Source organism: Trematomus bernacchii, unplaced genomic scaffold (genome assembly GCF_902827165.1).
Source record: "Trematomus bernacchii unplaced genomic scaffold, fTreBer1.1, whole genome shotgun sequence".
In the NCBI taxonomy this organism is placed as follows: Eukaryota; Metazoa; Chordata; class Actinopteri; order Perciformes; family Nototheniidae; genus Trematomus; species Trematomus bernacchii.
Window position 1 is genome coordinate 1,616,576 of NW_022987899.1, and position 17,990 is coordinate 1,634,565.

Here is a 17,990-nt window from a genome sequence, read left to right on the forward strand (position 1 = left end):
ACACCCAGACATAGTTACTGTAGCCCTAAAGATACAGAAACAATTTAAGGGTTAATGAGCTTCAGTCCCAAGTTAAAAACCCAACAATCTTTCAGTTAAACATTCAGGCTAAAATATCCATGACATGCAAAGATCAGTCCTTGCCCTTTCTCTTTGTTCAAAAACAATGTCTCCACTTCATTGACTGTGACAGAAAACCCCTGAATATTGTAAAGAAAAGTCACAAAGAAAGTGTTATTGTCAGAAGAAAATCCTCCCAATCACCGGCTCCTTCAGTCATGACAGTGATAGAAATGGTAAAATATCGTTGTCAGAAGTGACGGCTGTGCATCAGGAGGGGTTTCACGCCGGCTGCTCCTCTGACTGACGGCTGTAATAAATCATAACAATAATAATGTCTGCCTGGGATTCTGACAGCATATTGCCTAAATGCTAAACGAGAAGCTCAAGAGACCGCATTATACGTCGCTTTTGAATAGTTGATGCGGTCCACTGCGTATGGCAGGTGAATACATTTTTTATATTAGAAAATGTTTCAGAAAGACACAACTAGTCATAACTTTGGGCTACTTTCTACTGATGCCAAACCATCCATTTTCCCTGTTCAGAGGTGCGTACAGAGGTTGCGCTAGACTTTTTCGCTGCCCGTCATTTTGACGGACAGGATCGTAACATTTCCGTCAAAATCCATTATAACCCGTCGGCCTGTACACTACTCTACCGGAGGAGGCACACTCGCTTGTGAACTGTTAGCGCCGTGTTATGCATGCCCACTGCACCTCGCAGGAGCGCGCGCAGCGTAAAGCAAGTACTCAGACATTTCAATGATCTGTTCGGCAAAGTTAGGTTTGGAAACTATATCATTTCCTTTTGGGAGGGCATGCATAATAACATGGCATAACACCGGAGCCCCGCTGCGGGGAAACTTTGGTGCTGTTCTGAGTTTGATCTAATCTGTCAAAATGACGGACGGCTTTCAGATTTTTCCGTCATTGTTAAAAAAAAAACGTCATAGACGGAAAATATTCGGTTAACGCGACCTCTGGGTGCGTACCAGAGTTTTTTCCAGCTGTGATTAATCGGCCATGCTCAGGTTGAACCCTTTGTAAACCTTGAAGAAACACTATATAACCGGCTCTTATGATCTAGTTTGACAGTCGTACAGCAAAATAAGAGTGAAAAATAGGGCTTTCAACCTTAAGGCTGACAATCTGGAGATCTTGTCACGTAAAAAAAAAATGTACGCGGAGCAACTGTGGCCGTGAGGTAGTGGGTCAACATGTCTATGATATTGTTATATATATATAATGTTAGCTTCCTTGAGCAAGTTGCACATCGCTCTGTATGAACGGGGTGTGAATGGGATAAAGCGCTATATAAATACAGCCCATTTGCATGACCAAGTTCTTTATCTTACAAAAGCAAGTGATACAGAGCATGTACATTTGGTTCCAATTCAAGTAACGATATATACACATGCTGTCAAATCAAAATCTCCATTTCAATCCTTTCATGACCAAGTTTGACCCAAAGTTGATCCTGTAATCGCAGCGCGGATGTTTACCATGACTCGTGTGTCAGTAAAGGCAAAGAAAGTGGAGAAATTGACACAAGCTAACATGTACTGCACTGATAGAGACCATCATCAGTAAGAGTCATCACTACCTCTGTGTAACGGAGCACATATTCGATCAAAACTGGCAACTACTCATGCCAACACATCTGTCACTGTGCAAGTGTACAGTAATAGAGTGCCACAGTGACGCGTCCTTTTCGAATCATAAATCTGTAGATCATAAATCTATCGATCATAAATCTATCGATTAGATTTATGATTCGAAATTATAAAAGTAGGGTAGACATGTGGATATTATCCGGCTGAACAAAACGTGATCCGTCTCTTAAATGTGTGTCAACCACAGACCTTATTTCGAGCTATTTTCCAAAATCCTATGGAGAAATTGCATTGCATTTTTGTCGAAGGAACCGGAAGGAGTTTACTTCCGGGTTTTAGGACGCGTCACTGTGGCGTTATTGGAATAACGTTCATATTTCCCCAAGTTAAAGGTCACCTATTATGCAAAATCCACTTTTTCATGTCTCTTCTACATCAACATGTGTCCCCTCTGTGTAAAGAGACTCTGAAAGTTTCAGGAAAAAAGATTCTCTCTCTTTTTGTCCTGATCCATTTATATAAAAACCTGTCTGAAGATGAGCTGATCAGATTTTGGCCACTTTATGATGTCATACATTTTGGCTTGTGTAACCATTAGCCAATCAGCAACCAAGGTAACCCCCCCCCCCCCCCCCCCCCCCCCCACCTTATCACCTGAATCTCCTCCTAGAGCACCATTGAGTTCTTTTTAACCAAATATCTCTCAGAGGGGCGTGGGGAGGGGCTCCTTATTTTCATCTAAAGTAACAGACAGAGAATCAGCACTTTTGAAACAGGGCTGAAACAGAGGGGTTTATGGGATGCTGCAATGATCTGTCAGAGACATGTTTTGTATATATCTGAGACCTATAATATATTGATGAAAAACAGTATAATAGGGGACCTTTAAGACATGTAAAATGTCCACCGTAACTTACATGATCCATGTTCCCATGAAAGTCAGAATGTTGTGTCTCTTTCGCGGTATTGTGGGACAGCATTATCTCCTTTCCTTGGGTAAAGGATGGTCCAGTCAGTGTATCCTAAGCTAACATAGATAATAAAGGAAGCATTGAAGCTTCCTTTCCTATCATCTATTGCAACAGCTCTTATCATGGCTCCTACTTAAATACTTACGCGTGATTTCTCTCAGGAACCGAGGAAAGCTACATTTACAATTTCCTCACAACCCTAAAACCTCTGAGTGAAATTAGGCTTTGTAGTAAAGGTGGACATCAACACTCTTTGAATTAAAATATGAACGTACGTACAGTAGACAAGACGTGCAGAACAAATCTATATTTCGATTTGGACACCACGGTATTCTTTCATATTATTTCCACGTCTTCAAAGCCAAGCAGAAGGTGTTATTCACAGGGTTTGAAATTAAAACCGGCATGACTGAAATATTCAGAGACTGTGACTCAAGTCTATTTTATGTGACTCTCTCTGGCAGCAGTTACTCAGCGAGGTTCAGTCAGCCTTCTGTGTTTTGAGAGGAGCAGAGATTAGAGTCTGTTGATCCTCCTGCAACCATGGCCTGCAGGAGAGAAATGTTCGACACAGTCTTGCATCATGACTTGGAAACAGAGCTTGTTCCTTCGACTGTGTGAGTCATTTTCACTGCCAACAAAAGATAATCCATATAAAAAAGTTCCATGATGTGATGTAATAGAAGTGAATCCTTTATTGTCGTTACACAGGTACAATGAGATGAGTAGAGCTACTCAAGACAACATACAAACAACAAGCATTCATACTTCAATATGCAGATCAAGTTAAAGTGCTGGAATATATCGGTTTAAAGGGCCCATGTCATGCTTTTCCGGTTATTACCCGTCCCCTTGTGTGTTATGAAGGTTTTTATGCATGTAAACGGTGTGCAGAGTCAAAACCCTCAAAGTACACCCTGTAGCGAGTAAAACTCTAACACAGAAAATACCTCCCCAAAACGCCTCATTGGAGATACGTCATTGTCCATTTGATTCTTCCTTTTCGTTCCGGATACGGCATGATGTCAGGAACCAGGGTACCAGGAACGAAATGGACCAATCCGTGGAGCCGTTACGTTACGTCCGCGGAGCAGTTACGTTAAGCCCCCGCTGATTGGTTCAAATTGACCAATCCACGGACTTCCTCACACACACATCTGTGTGCAGGGAGCAGGCAGCTCTGCTGATTTCTCCTCCCTGGCTGCAGGCTGATAACAGACAGTTGGGATCGCGGCGAAATTCTCTCTGCAGACCCATTCTCACAGCGTTTATCAACCTTTTTCTTACTTAATATCAAGCCACACTTATTGTTTTTAATCCGGCTGTGAGTTTGTGTGTGCTCAGGATGAGTTTGGCTGTGTATCCTAAACAAGGAAACAACACCTCCACGGAGCTCAGCGCGATTCACAACGTCCCGACCAATCAGAGCACACTGTGCTCACAGGGAGGGTGGGGGCTGGAGCTATTGGAGCTACAACGAGCCGTTAAAGGCAGAGAGTGAAATTCAGTGAATACACGTAGTTTACAGAGATGCTGTATGAGAAACCAATGTGAGTTTGGAAAATTGCACAATATAAATCTATTCTAGTAGACCTCAACAATGGAATTATGATCAGTGGAAATGGCCATGACATGGGTCCTTTAAGTAAAATAAATATGTTGGAATGTGTATAAAATTGTTTTGGTCTCTTATGCATTAGCATTCCTAGCCCTGTCATCATTGTTCAGTATACAGATCTGTTTATGCTATTATCTTGATTACCATCTGAACCAATACTCTTTGTTTATTCCTTACTCTCCGGTATATTTGTTTTGTTTCATGCTTAATTGGGGACGTAAATCCCTGACTCAAACATCAGGAACACCTTGGGAAAAGTGAGATGTTGTCCTAGGACTTATTCTTTCTTTACCTTAAGATGCACACTCAATACTGTACTTTCACACACTTATTATATAACAGCTGATATTCCACATTGACACATTCTTTTACTTGATTAGTCCAGTGTATTATGCACCGGTAGCAAGTTTGATGCTTCCTAAATATACATTTCTTGATTTATTTTGGCTTTTCAAAGAGGCCCTATTATGCTTTCGGGGTATTCCCTATCTTATTGTGTGTTATATACGTTGTTGTGCATGTAAATCAGTGACCATCAACTGGCTGGCCGTGGGCCAAATCTGGCACGCCAGACATTCTCATCCGGCACGCGCTGTGGCGCTGGCGGAGTGTTTAGTGTTTAGTGTTTAGTGCGTTCGCCCCCCACTCGTTTTTTTTTTACAACGTCTCGTAAGTAATGTGCAGTACCGGAGTCCAACAGAGAGGCAGCAGCTGCGGGACAGTAGCCTGCGTACTGCGTAGCCTTCCCTGCCCTGACGAAGAAGTGATCCTCCGTTAGCGTGAAGAGTCTGCTTTATGCGCCCCCGCTACGAGGCTCCGGCGACTTGACAGTCTAGCACCCCCCACCCCCACCCCTGGTCAACAACTTCCAAATTCCGGGCTATATATATAAATCGCTGTCCACCGAAAGTGTCTCTCGGAATAATTGTGGCCCTTGGACAAATGTAGTTGGTGATCCCTGATGTAAATGGTCTGCAAAGGCTAACATCCCAAAGTTCCCCCTAGAGGAAGTTTCTCTCCCACACACTCCCTTTGTACGTGATCGGCTAAGGGGCGGGACATCTCTAAGCGGTTGACCAATCGCAACAGAGCCGGCCAGCTAACCAATCAGAGCAGACTGGGCTCTGGTTTCAGACAGAGGGTGAAAAGAGGTGATGCAGCAGAGGCAGTATGAGAAAAATAAAGAGCTTTTTGAACATTAAAGCATGTCATAGTGGACGCACACAATACAGATATGAACCTGATAATGAGCAGCAGATCTCATCCCAGTGCTCTTGTGAGTATCCTGCGGGGGGGGGGGGGGAAATTGCTCCATTGAGGGATGATCTTCCAGTATTATTTTGTCACCATCATGAATTAAATATTTGTGTTTTAGCTGGATTGCGGGTGCTCATTACGCGCTGCATATTGGAGATAAAAATGACTGCCGGCTATATGAAAGTTTAATTTGGTTCATCTAGCTAATTGCAGCGTGATTGATTATATAACTACACCGTATTTGTTCCCTGGATGTTATAGTCGGCTTGTAATTCCTTAACCGTGGTGATGCAGTGTTTCACAGCTGTCTATCTGCACAGATTAATGTTGTGTGTTGTAAGGTACACAGGCTGCGTTGTACTTCTCTGCAGCGTTGTACATTTCCTGATGCGAGTTGTGCTCCTCTGAGATTACGCAATGCAGAGAGATGCTCCACTTTCTCTCTGTAGCCTTGAAATCTGCAAACAGCGAAAGCTCGACAAATACGGATGAATCTAGATCAGATGCATCAATTTTTAAACACGTCTCATTAGTAAAACATGAAATATAAGACCCGCGTTGACACATGACGTTTCTGCTGATGGACTGCAGAACCTCAAACACTGCTACAGGGAAATAATGGCTCTACTTTTCACTGGGTCAGCGAATCTATAGATGAATGCAGAGAAGACTTGGCATCAACGTCATCATGGTTACAATCTTGAAATGAGGTCTGTTGTTAACACAAGTTTACAAGATTTTCACATTTTGTTCTATGACATAAAGTACGTCAGTAAATGTGGAAAATGGATGTTGCTAACAAGTGACTGAATAACTTACTAAATCTCATCACGTCGCACATTAGCCGCCTTTAGCTTAGCAATGTAGTTCCTTCATAGCTTAACGTTAGCTTTTCATTTCTGCTGATTGCATTTACGCTTTAAAAAACACACAGTGGTAATATGTGGAGATTAACCCTGCAGAAAACTAACTATCATAAACGTGATTTGGACACAAAGCTTATTGTTTGCAATATACCGAAATCCAATGGGGAAATCTCATTGCTTTTTGTAGAGGGAGCCCTTGCACAATGCTAACTCCTGGGTCGACGTACATACATATGTAATCACTGCTCCACTCTATTATGGTATTTCTACATATGAAATTGCATCCTTGGATAATTGACATATAGACTGAAGTGAACCTATAGTTTCACTCACACTTTCTATCATTGGCAACATTGAGTCAGAATGGCACAATTGGATGAAGAGTTCAAGTTCTCACACATGAAAAAATTGTGCTTTCAAATTACCCAAACTACCGTACTTTTTAGTATACCAGAAAAATATTTAGTTAGTCCCAATGCATATGTCAAATTCAGTGATTGGTTGTAACTGAGTATATTGCTTAAGTACCATATACTTGACATACATTACATTACATGTCACTTTTTAGACGCTTTTATCCAAAGCGACTTACATACTCAATACTGTGGACAATCCCCACAGGAGCAATTTGGGGTGAAGTGTCTCAGGGACACAACGACATGCTGACTGCAGTGGGGTTTGAACCTGCGCCACACGCCTACATACTTGTACTTACTTGTTATGTTATGCTACATACTTTTACTCCACTTCATTTTGGAAGGCAATATTGTTCTTTTTACTGCACAACATTTAATTAACACTCATAGTTACTAGCCACCTACTGCATATAAAACATATATGAAACACAGGATATATGATGTAATGCAGGGCTATTCAATTGGCGACCCGCGGGCCAAATCTGGCCCCGTGGTGATATTTACTGGCCCTTTGAGTATAATGTTAAAAAGTAATTTACTAACCCTATTGGCTTGGCATGTTTGACAGACTCATAATATATCATTAACAGCTTCTCAAAATGTTCTGACGTGGTTTGACACCATTTGAGAACCAACTGAGATAAGAAGGAGAAACCAAAGGAAAGTCAGGAGAATCAGGAAGCATTAGTGTTTACACTACAAAGGATATGTGGTCATATGGGTCACAGACCAAACTGCTAAATGGTTTGAGCGATGGCAACACAATGCGTCTTGGTGGTTGTTTACACTTGTATTACTGCTGTCCACTTCTACGCCCAAGACACATTTTTAAACAACTTAAACACTTAAACACTCCTGTGGGACCTGGTTGCTGAGTGAGTTTCCTGTTAGCATAAGCTAGCAGGCTTGAACTTTAGCTCACTGTCCGTTGAAATGATATATTCATTGAAGGATTAGGAACTTGACAGACAACGATTATCAATGGTTTTTTGAAAGGATAATGGATAAAGTAAGTATGAGTGATGGTCTAAACCAGGGCTATTCAATTGGCGGCCCGCGGGCCCAATCCGGCCCCGGGGTGATATTTACTGGCCCTTTGAATATAATGTTAAAAAGTAATCACATTCTTTTTTTTGTGTGCCGGAGTGCCTTTATTCCAGAGAGGGTGTTAAATTGAGAGATAGAGGGAAAGACATTGCCTGAAAACTTCGGCGGGCTCGGGTTTCGAACCCACCTACTAGCTACTGTAGTAACTCCTGTCATTGATTGCATCTCTGCGTGAATGATTAGATAATTTCACCTAAATCAAATGAAATGATGTTGATGGTTAAATCAGCTTCACATGTAGGCCTACTGAGTTCTGAACTTGCCATTTAGATCTCTAAAGGCCTTGGGGCTATGTTGTTTGATTGAATTAAACACAATATATGCACTCCACTATGCTGTTGTAGTATTTACTGCATCTGAAGCTCTTAATATGATTGCTCATATTTCAAGCCATCTGTTTCCCGGCCCCTTGCTTTGGATCATTTTCATCAACCGGCCCCCATTCCAAACTAATTGAATAGCCCTGATGTAATGCAACCGGGGAAGTTACGTTTTTTACCTATTCACCTGTAGTATACTCAACATACTTTCTCAGCGCTAAATAGCAGACTAACTTCCATACTTCACTTAAAACAATTGACTTAATTCTTGTAAATAATCCTCGTTAGGTGTTGTATCATTTTGAAGCAGCAGGATCTACATTACAGCAGAATGCACTCGTCCAGAAACGACGTTATCGAGGATCTGTGTCCCTTTATGTCTGCGGGGACTTTTAACGACACAGTTGTATCTTCTCCTGCAGAGATATTTTTCTTATTTGTGAGCGAGTGTTTTCATGAGAGAGCGATTAAGCAAATGCTGTCTGTCTGGTTCTCCCTCCGTGGCGGGGGGGTTATCGCTGACAGAGGGAGGCAAAGCGCTGATAAACAGCCCATATGTGGAAGTTAGTGGATCATAAGATGGATCTCACACACACACACACACACACACACACACACACACACACACACACACACACACACACACACACACACACTGACAGACTCCGTGTATAGCACTTTGTTCTTATTGTGCTCACGTTACCTAGCTACTGTAGCCATGGCAACACATCTCGATCGCTATTAAGGGTCTGTAGAACAATCTCAGAAAACCCGGTGTGTGTGTGTGTGTGTGTGTGTGTGTGTGTGTGTGTGTGTGTGTGTGGTGTGTGTGTGTGTGTGTTGTGTGGTGTGTGTGTGTGTGTGTGTGTGTGTGTTTGTGTGTGTGTGTGTTGGTGTGTGTTGTGTGTGTGTGTGTGTGTTTGGTGTGTGTGTGTGTGTGTGTGTGTGTGTGTGTGTGTGTGTGTGTGTGTGTGTGATCTTATTTGTGCTAATTAAACACATATTGTGCTACCTTAAGTATTGCATAAAATATCCTATTTCTTAACCCTTTAGTGTGAAACTGCGTAGTTTCCTCACGTTTAGACTTCAGTTGTATGTCCATGTGCAGTGTGAGTCATGGCTGCCCTTCACACTAATTGCATGTGTGTGATTAGCTGAACGATCTGGCCATTAAAGCGAACCCCCTTCGTATTATGATGCTCCGCTCAAATGACTCTCCCATAAACAGTAAGTGGCTGATAACCGGGGAAATGGAGCGCTCAGTCAGCGGCTGTTTTCAAACCGCTGACGGCTTCACAGGAGCTTTTTAACTTTGCTGGAAATACACCCGTTTGAAGCCCTCCAAAACCCTCATAGTTTGTGACTTCAATTCCTGAAAACAGTGATCTAAACATATGCAATACGAGCTACACTCCTCTCCACAAGAATTAGGATGCAAAACATATCCTCCACAAACTCCAAATAATGTATTTATTACATATCATCACCTTTTAACTTGACGCAGCTCAATGATGTTGCAGAAAGTTGGCAGGAAAAGCCGTTCTGAGATGATTCCTCATGCCATTTTGTTTTTCCTCACTGCATCACCTTTCCTCAAAAAGCGCTGTGTTTATTATCACCCACTTGCTCTGAAATATGATGCTGTGTCGTGGCTTTTTAGTCTATTCTAAAACTTCAAAATCCACCGTCTTTTGTCGGGGGTTGTGGTTTTTGATCGCCTCAATTTGTTTCTAAACAAATTGTTGTTAGTTTGCATCACTTAAAGAGGACATATTATGCTGATGTTCAGGTGTATATCAGTATGTAGTGTCTCTACTGTGACATGTCTCCAAGCTTTAATGTTCAAAAAGCTCTTTATTTTTCTCATACTGCCTGTGCTGCAGCACCTCTTTTCACCCTCTGTCTGAAACCAGAGCCCAGTCTGCTCTGATGGCCCGTCCACACAGCAGCGTTAAAAAAATCTTGGAGGTGGGCGTATCTGAAGCTTGGGGATTTTTTGCGAGCAAGGCACCAACAACCAATCACATGAATCTCCCGCCCCCGACATACGAAGCAAAAAAGTTTGAAGTAAACTGGATATAAACTCCCCAAACAGGCGAATACATACCACTGTCTCTGCCACCTCCCTCCATGCCTGGCTCCTCCGGTTTGTATCCCGGTAGGTAAATAGGGACTGGTCATAAAGCACCGGGTGATTCCCTACCGCTAATTTCTCCTCCATGTTCTGGAATATGAGGAAATGACCTGCGGTATGTCTCTCCCAGCATACACGCGGTTTGATTGGCGAGCGCTTGAACTGTCAGATTTGCATACACAGGATTTGATTGGCTGACGCTTCCACCTCAGCTTCAAAAGTTGAACATTGCTCAACTTTGAATCCTGAAAATCCTGAAAATCTCCGCTCGCCTCCCCACAATGCAGTTCGGCGAAAAGTGAGGCAAAGTGACGTCACCCCATTCAAAGTGAATGGGCAGAAGCGTTTCAAGATTTTTTTAACGCTGCTGTGTGGACGGTCCGTGATTGGTTAGCTGGCCGGCTCTGTTGTGATTAGTCAACCGCTTAGAGATGTCCCGCCCCTTAGCCTATCACGTACAATGTGTTGGAGCGCTAGCCAATAGAAGCATGAGTGTTACATAGTTATATAACGCTATACAACACACTACAGGAAAGGGAAAACCACAAAAAGCTCAAATAGGGCCTCTTTAAACCCACCAAAAATAAGAAAACATAAAATAGCTCAATATCATCTAAAACATTAGACAAATAATCAATCACTATAATAATCGTTTACAAGCTGAGCGTAGACTTTCTGCAGGCTGTAATGTAATTTAAATCTCCTCTAAAGGAAGTGATACGAGGAAGCTAGCAGGCACTGTTAAAACATTAATGAATCTGTGTAGAGAAATTCAGTTTTAACTCCCTCTGAGGTCGGAGGTCAGTTTCAGATCTGCTGAGCTGGGATTTCATGTAATGACTTGCTCAAGGACACTCCTACCATGTCTTCTTATTTTGCTTCCTATTAAGGGTTTGTCTCTTTAATTACTAACTCTAGCCCAGCAGACTGCTCCTAATGATTTAAACACTTTAGCAGAACAGCGACACAGCAGGAAACTGATTTCACAAATTATACACATCGGAAATGAGACGCTTTTTTTTTTACAGGTCCATGATCATCATTTCTGCAAAGATTTTGAGGAATTTAACAAATAGCAGATTCAAATGAATTCAAAACAAATGAAATATTAAAGGTAGGGTAGGTAAGAATGGAGAAACCAGCGCGAGTGCGCGAGAAGTTGAAAGTCAGCAGCCGAAAAAAATCTGCCCCTTCCTTCAGACTTCCTTACAGAGCCCCTCCTCCAACACACGGACGAGCACATGACCAATGAGGGCACGAGATACGTTTGTGCACGAGATGGAAGGCTGACAGGCAGGTAGGCCATCCAGTTATTTTAGCCGGGCCGGCTCAGATGATTGGTCGTGCTTTTTACAGCGCCACGGCTTCCACAGATGAAATGTCAAAGCATTTAATGTATTCATTGCTATCGGGATGTTAAGAGCATTCCATGGAATATAACAAAAAGTGTTTCAGAAGTGAATTACCTACCCCACCTTTAATTCATTTTTTATTCATTTACTTAACTTTTAAGTGGGATAATATGCAGCGAGTTGGTCATGATATGTTTTCTTCATTATTGTTTAACTCGACATGCTGTGTACTGATTACAATACATTTAGCTAACTCTTAATTGGATATGTATCAAGGTAACAGTCTCTTTATTCCCTATAATTAAAAATCTGAAAGGGGAATTTAAGTTTGGCAGAAAAACGTGTAAACTAAATGTTTTATAAATGCGCTAAGGATCAGAGATGTTTTCAGCACCGTGACTCTGTTTACACAAACTTCAAATCAAACACAAATATACATTTTCTTGGGAGGCGTGTGGCGCAGTGGATTAGTGCGTTGGTGATCAGGGGGAGCAGGTTCAAACCCCACTGCAGTCAGCATGTCGTTGTGTCCCTGAGACACTTCACCCCAAATTGCTCCTGTGGGGATTGTCCACAGTATTGAGTATGTAAGTTACTTTGGATAAAAGCGTCTAACAAGTGACATGTAATGACTTGATTTCCTCATAAGTTAAGCTTCAGCTCTTCATAACTTTTACTTGCCCGTCAGTAAACTCTTTGATAAGAAGGTCAACTCACTTCAGCCTAACCTCTCAGGGGAGGCCAGGTGTAAAGAAGAGCAGCTTCCTAAAATAAACTTTGCTCGGTTTGCAAAATGTATGTGCAGCTGAACTCAACAAAGGGGTAATATTATTTAAAAACAAAAAGGCATTTCACACTCCTTACTGTAGATGCATTGTCAGCAGGCTCAGTCAGCCATTTGTATGCATTGTACTTCTTTCTCTAACATTATAGTGTTACGATACCATCATTCTTGGATTACTACTGGGATTTAACGCTGTATTTAATTAGAGGATTGACTGGTGCACAACTTTTGCTTCAGTCTCACTTTAATACATCATGGGTTGTAGGTCAACCTTTTGAGAAAATCAAAAGGTTGACCTACAACCTCTGAGCGGATTTATAATTGGTGGAGCAGTTTTGACTTTAAAGCGGTCGACAAACACTTGTACATCTTAGGCAGTGTAGAAAATGATTTGTTTTGTCCTTTTACAGATACCGTATATTCACAATGTTACAATGTTAAAGAAAGTTAAAGGTCACCTATTATGCAAAATCCACTTGTTCAACATGTGTCCCCTCTTCTTCATGTCTCTTCTACATCAACATGTGTCCCCTCTTCTTCATGTCTCTTCTACATCAACATGTGTCCCCTCTTCTTCATGTCTCTTCTACATCAACATGTGTCCCCTCTTCTTCATGTCTCTTCTTCATCAACATGTGTCCCCTCTTCTTCATGTCTCTTCTACATCAACATGTGTCCCCTCTTCTTCATGTCTCTTCTACATCAACATGTGTCCCCTCTTCTTCATGTCTCTTCTACATCAACATGTGTCCCCTCTTCTTCATGTCTCTTCTACATCAACATGTGTCCCCTCTTCTTCATGTCTCTTCTACATCAACATGTGTCCCCTCTTCTTCATGTCTCTTCTACATCAACATGTGTCCCCTCTTCTTCATGTCTCTTCTACATCAACATGTGTCCCCTCTTCTTCATGTCTCTTCTACATCAACATGTGTCCCCTCTTCTTCATGTCTCTTCTACATCAACATGTGTCCCCTCTTCTTCATGTCTCTTCTACATCAACATGTGTCCCCTCTTCTTCATGTCTCTTCTACATCAACATGTGTCCCCTCTTCTTCATGTCTCTTCTACATCAACATGTGTCCCCTCTGTGTAAAGAGACTCTGAAAGTCTGAAAATGAGCCGATCAGATTTTGGCCACTTTATGATGTCATAGCGATGTTTTGGCTTGAGTAACCATTAGCCAATCACCAACCAAGGTAACCCCCCCCCCCCCCCTTATCACCTGAATCTCCTCCTAGAGCACCAATGTGTTCTTTGTAACCAAATATCTCTCAGAGGGGCGTGGGGAGGGGCTCCTTATTTTCATCTAAAGTAACAGACAGAGAATCAGCACTTTTGAAACAGGGCTGAAACAGAGGGGATTATGGGTAATGCTGCAATGATCTGTTTGGTGTTTGGAGCCAAACACTTCAGAGACATGTTTTGTATATATCTGAGACCTATAATATATTGATGAAAAACAGTATAATAGGAGACCTTTAAGTTTACTCCCTTGAATCCAGTCCAATTAAAACACTGTGCAGAATGCATGTGTTCATGTTGCATAAGTGTGTGTGTCTGTATGTGAAGTCTGCAGACTCATCCATTCCCTCCTCCAGTTTAAACTGATGAAGCTGAAGTAACGTTGCTGTTTCCGTCCTCCTGTATTGATCCTCCCTCCTGCTTCTTAGATTAGTGAATAGATCACAGCACCTTGTGAAGCAATTAATTTAGCTCCTGAGAATCTCTTAGTTCTGTCCGTTAGTCCGTGTGGAAATATAGATAAAGGGACTAATGTGGGTTATTATCAGCTGCTTAGATTTAATGGATTCACAGAGTGTGCCAGAGCCTGGGGCATACGAGCTGTTTCGTGCTGGAAAATAAAAAGCAACATGGTGCCGAAAAATATAACCGAGTATATGACGACTAATGGAACCAGAGAAAATGGAGCAAACACTGAATGGTAACGCCACCAGGTTAGTTAGATGATAAACCTACTATTTAAGGGCTTAGAGGTTTACCTGGGGATTATTCAAGGTTTTGTGAGATATGGGTAATTACAAGGTGCAACTAGAAGATAAGGAAAGTGCCTTTTCTTTCTTGAGTACTTGTGTTGTGTATTTCAACAATGCTCTCGTGTACCGCATGTGTTACCAACGTTTGTGAGTCACTGCATTAGATTGTATAGATGTATCTTATAATGCACAACAATGTTACATGTAGGACTGCACACTTTGGAAATAAGTAACTAATTTGAAACTGGAATCCCTGGATCCCTCTAGCACAAACGGTCAGCTGATAGATCCACTGAATTTGGCGATGTATACTGTTTGAAATAAAGAAACGCAATTGGTATACCTTAAAGGGGACCTATCATGCAAAATGCACTTTTTGATGTCTTTTATACATAAATATGTGTCCCCGGTGTGTCTGGGAACTCACGCAGCGTCAGAAAATAAAACCCTCTCTCTTTTCCTCCGTACCCAAATCTCTAAAAACGGAGGTACAACGGAGCTGATCCAGATTTGCGTCCGATATGACGTAATATCGGAAATGTGGAACAACGGCACTATCAGAAACGTTGCTCTCAGAAACAATGCCCGACTGTTTTGGACGTAATATGGTCGGTGTTTACATTAGCATCGCTAACACTCAGAGCTAACCTGTACTGGAGAGCATGTGTGTGAAGAAGCAGGAAATAAAAAGGAACTCACCTTGTGGTATAACCGGCAAGAGAGAAAGCCTTTGAGCTCCATACTGTTTCAGAAAGAATCCTTGATAATCCATGATATGGCGTTTCATCACGGCAGTATTTAGTTTAGACAGTAGCTGCCGGGTCCCGCATGAGCTCAGCCCCCGCCTTTCCCCCAAATCAGCACTTTTGAAACAGGAAGTGAAATAGAGGGATATGAGGCATGGCTAGAATGGGTGATCTGTTTGGTATTTTGAGCAAAACACTTCATAGACATGTTTTTTATATATTTGTATCTGAGACCTATGCTACTGTATTGCCTAAAAATAGCATGATAGGTGACCTTTAAACTGGGATTGAAACCTGGGAATTGTAATTTTGAATTGTAATTTTTTTATATAGAATTCCAATTCAAAGTCAAGTTTCAAATTCCCCACTCCAGTAAAACATATTGATATGATCATGGTGTGACTTGGTTATGGTTAAGAGGATATGTACCAAACCAATATGTTTTGTTTAGTCTGTAGAGTAGAACGATATCTCTTAAGCCTTTAGCAAACATTGCAATTTTGATAACATTTAGTCCTGTTAGATGTAGTGTTATTGGGCGAAAAGTGCCAATTGGTCAAGATGTTTTATCACATTGTTCCCCCCTGGTCTGTTGTTGGAGCATATTGCGTGCAGGCTGGATGGAGACTGTTATAAAGGACGATAAATGAGGAGGGACAGAAGAGAAAGGTCACGAGCCGGACTCTAATTCTTCTTCAACAAACCGAGGCTGCAGTTCTCTTGACGCTGAAAAACTGAATCCCTGAGTGCAGATCAAGCCTCAGACTGTGTGAGGACCGGACAGAGGATTCTGGGACGGCTGTGCTTCAGAGCAGAGAGAAAGTTTGATAGAGACATCATGAGGAAAAACTGGAGAGAGATTAGCACTAATGAGCTGTGACTCGGCTGTGCAGAGAGCGGACTGTTAATGACGCTCTGTTTCTCACATCTCCATGCAGCGAGCGTCCTTCTGTTCACTGTCCCTGGGTTTTCTGTTTTTCCTCCATTTCTATTAAAGTGAACAATCTGTGGCTGCAGATACCCGAGTTAACACGGTGTCGTTGGTAAGCTTCAAGGCTTTGTCCTCTTTCACCTTCAACAGCTATACAGGACTGTTTTCTCCAAATATGATCAATTATTGATGGCAGCGAAACCGGCATGAAGGAGGCTGTCAGGGCAAATCTTTCCATTGCTGCATGACCGAAGAAACCACATGGGGACAAAACGCAATAGTGTGCATGCAGGGAACAATCACAAGCATTCAAAATAAACAACATTTTCTTCTGAGATGTAGTGGAGTATGACGTAGCAGAAAATACAGAAAGTAAAGTGCATGTTCTCCAAAGTAGAGTACTGGAGTAAAAAGTACTTCCACATCTACTTTACATATCATACTGTTTTCTTAATGTATTGCTATTAGCACATTTTGCTGTCTACTTAGACCGGCACAATACATATTTTTTACTTTTTACCCGCACTGCCTGCTGTTATTACTGCAGGTTTAATACTTTGTAAATCTTAGTGTATTCATCATACTGTTATGTTGTATATTCAGTGTAGCCTAGTAATGTGTGTCCTCATACTGCAGTGTGTTAGTGTGGAAAAATGAAGCGAGGCAGCGACAATATATCATCAACACACAGAGACAAAATGTAATAAAATAAATGAGAGGAGGGTGTGAAGGAAGCTGAGTCAGAGGGCAATAAAATAAATAGCTGAGTAGCATAAGAGAGCAGAGTTTGGACTACACATCTTTTAAAAAAAATCAAAGCTCTTTAAGGACACAATCGTTGACTAATACAAAAAAGAAGCCACATTACATTACGTTGCATTTAGCTGACGCTTTTATCCAAAGCGACTTACAATAAGTGAATTCGACCAAGAAGATACAAACTTGAAGAAAACAGAATCATAGAAGTACATCAGGTTTCATAGAGCCAAAACATTTCAAGTGCTACTCAACTGGCTTTAGATAAGCCGGTCCTTTGTTAGTATATAAGTGCTCTGTTAGTAATTTTATTGCTCGAAGTGGAGTCGAAAGAGATGAGTTTTTAGTCTGCGCCGGAAGATGTGTAAGCTTTCTGCTGTCCTGATGTCAATGGGGAGCTCATTCCACCATTTTGGAGCCAGGATAGCAAACCCACGTGTTTTTGCTGATGGGAACTTGGGTCCCCCTCGCAGTGCGGGTGCAGCGAGCCGTTTGGCCGATGCAGAGCGGAGTGCACGTGCTGGGGTGTATGGTTTAACCATGTCCTGGATGTAGGAAGGGCCAGATCCATTCGCAGCATGGTACGCAAGTACCAGTGTCTTGAAGTGGATTCTAGCAGTTACTGGAAGCCAGTGAAGGGAGCGGAGGAGCGGTGTGGTGTGGGAGAATTTAGGAAGGTTGAAGACCAGACGAGCCGCTGCATTCTGGATGAGCTGCAGAGGTCGTATGGCACATGCAGGTAGACCAGCCAGGAGGGAGTTGCAGTAGTCTAGGCGTGAGATGACGAGAGCCTGGACCAGAAGCTGCGTCGCTTTCTGGGTCAGGAGGGGACGTATCCTCCTGATGTTGTAAAGAGTGTATCAGGTTCACTATATGGCTTTATCAAAAAGAGAAGAACGATTAGATTAGATTCACTTATACTTTATTGATCCTAAATGGAGAAATAGTTGTGTTGCATCAGCATGTAAACAAGGCATTGCACATGAAAATACAAATAAATGGACAAAATATACATTTTAAAGAGGCCCTATTATGCTTTTTGAGGTGTTCCCGTTCCTGT

General features: G+C 42.0%; 1 protein-coding gene across 1 annotated transcript in view; it reads left to right on the forward strand.

The window, feature by feature from the left end:
- Nucleotides 1-17,990, forward strand: part of dner (delta/notch-like EGF repeat containing) — an 82,326-nt gene that overhangs the window by 22,942 nt on the left and 41,394 nt on the right. The gene's annotated exons all lie outside the window — the stretch shown is intronic.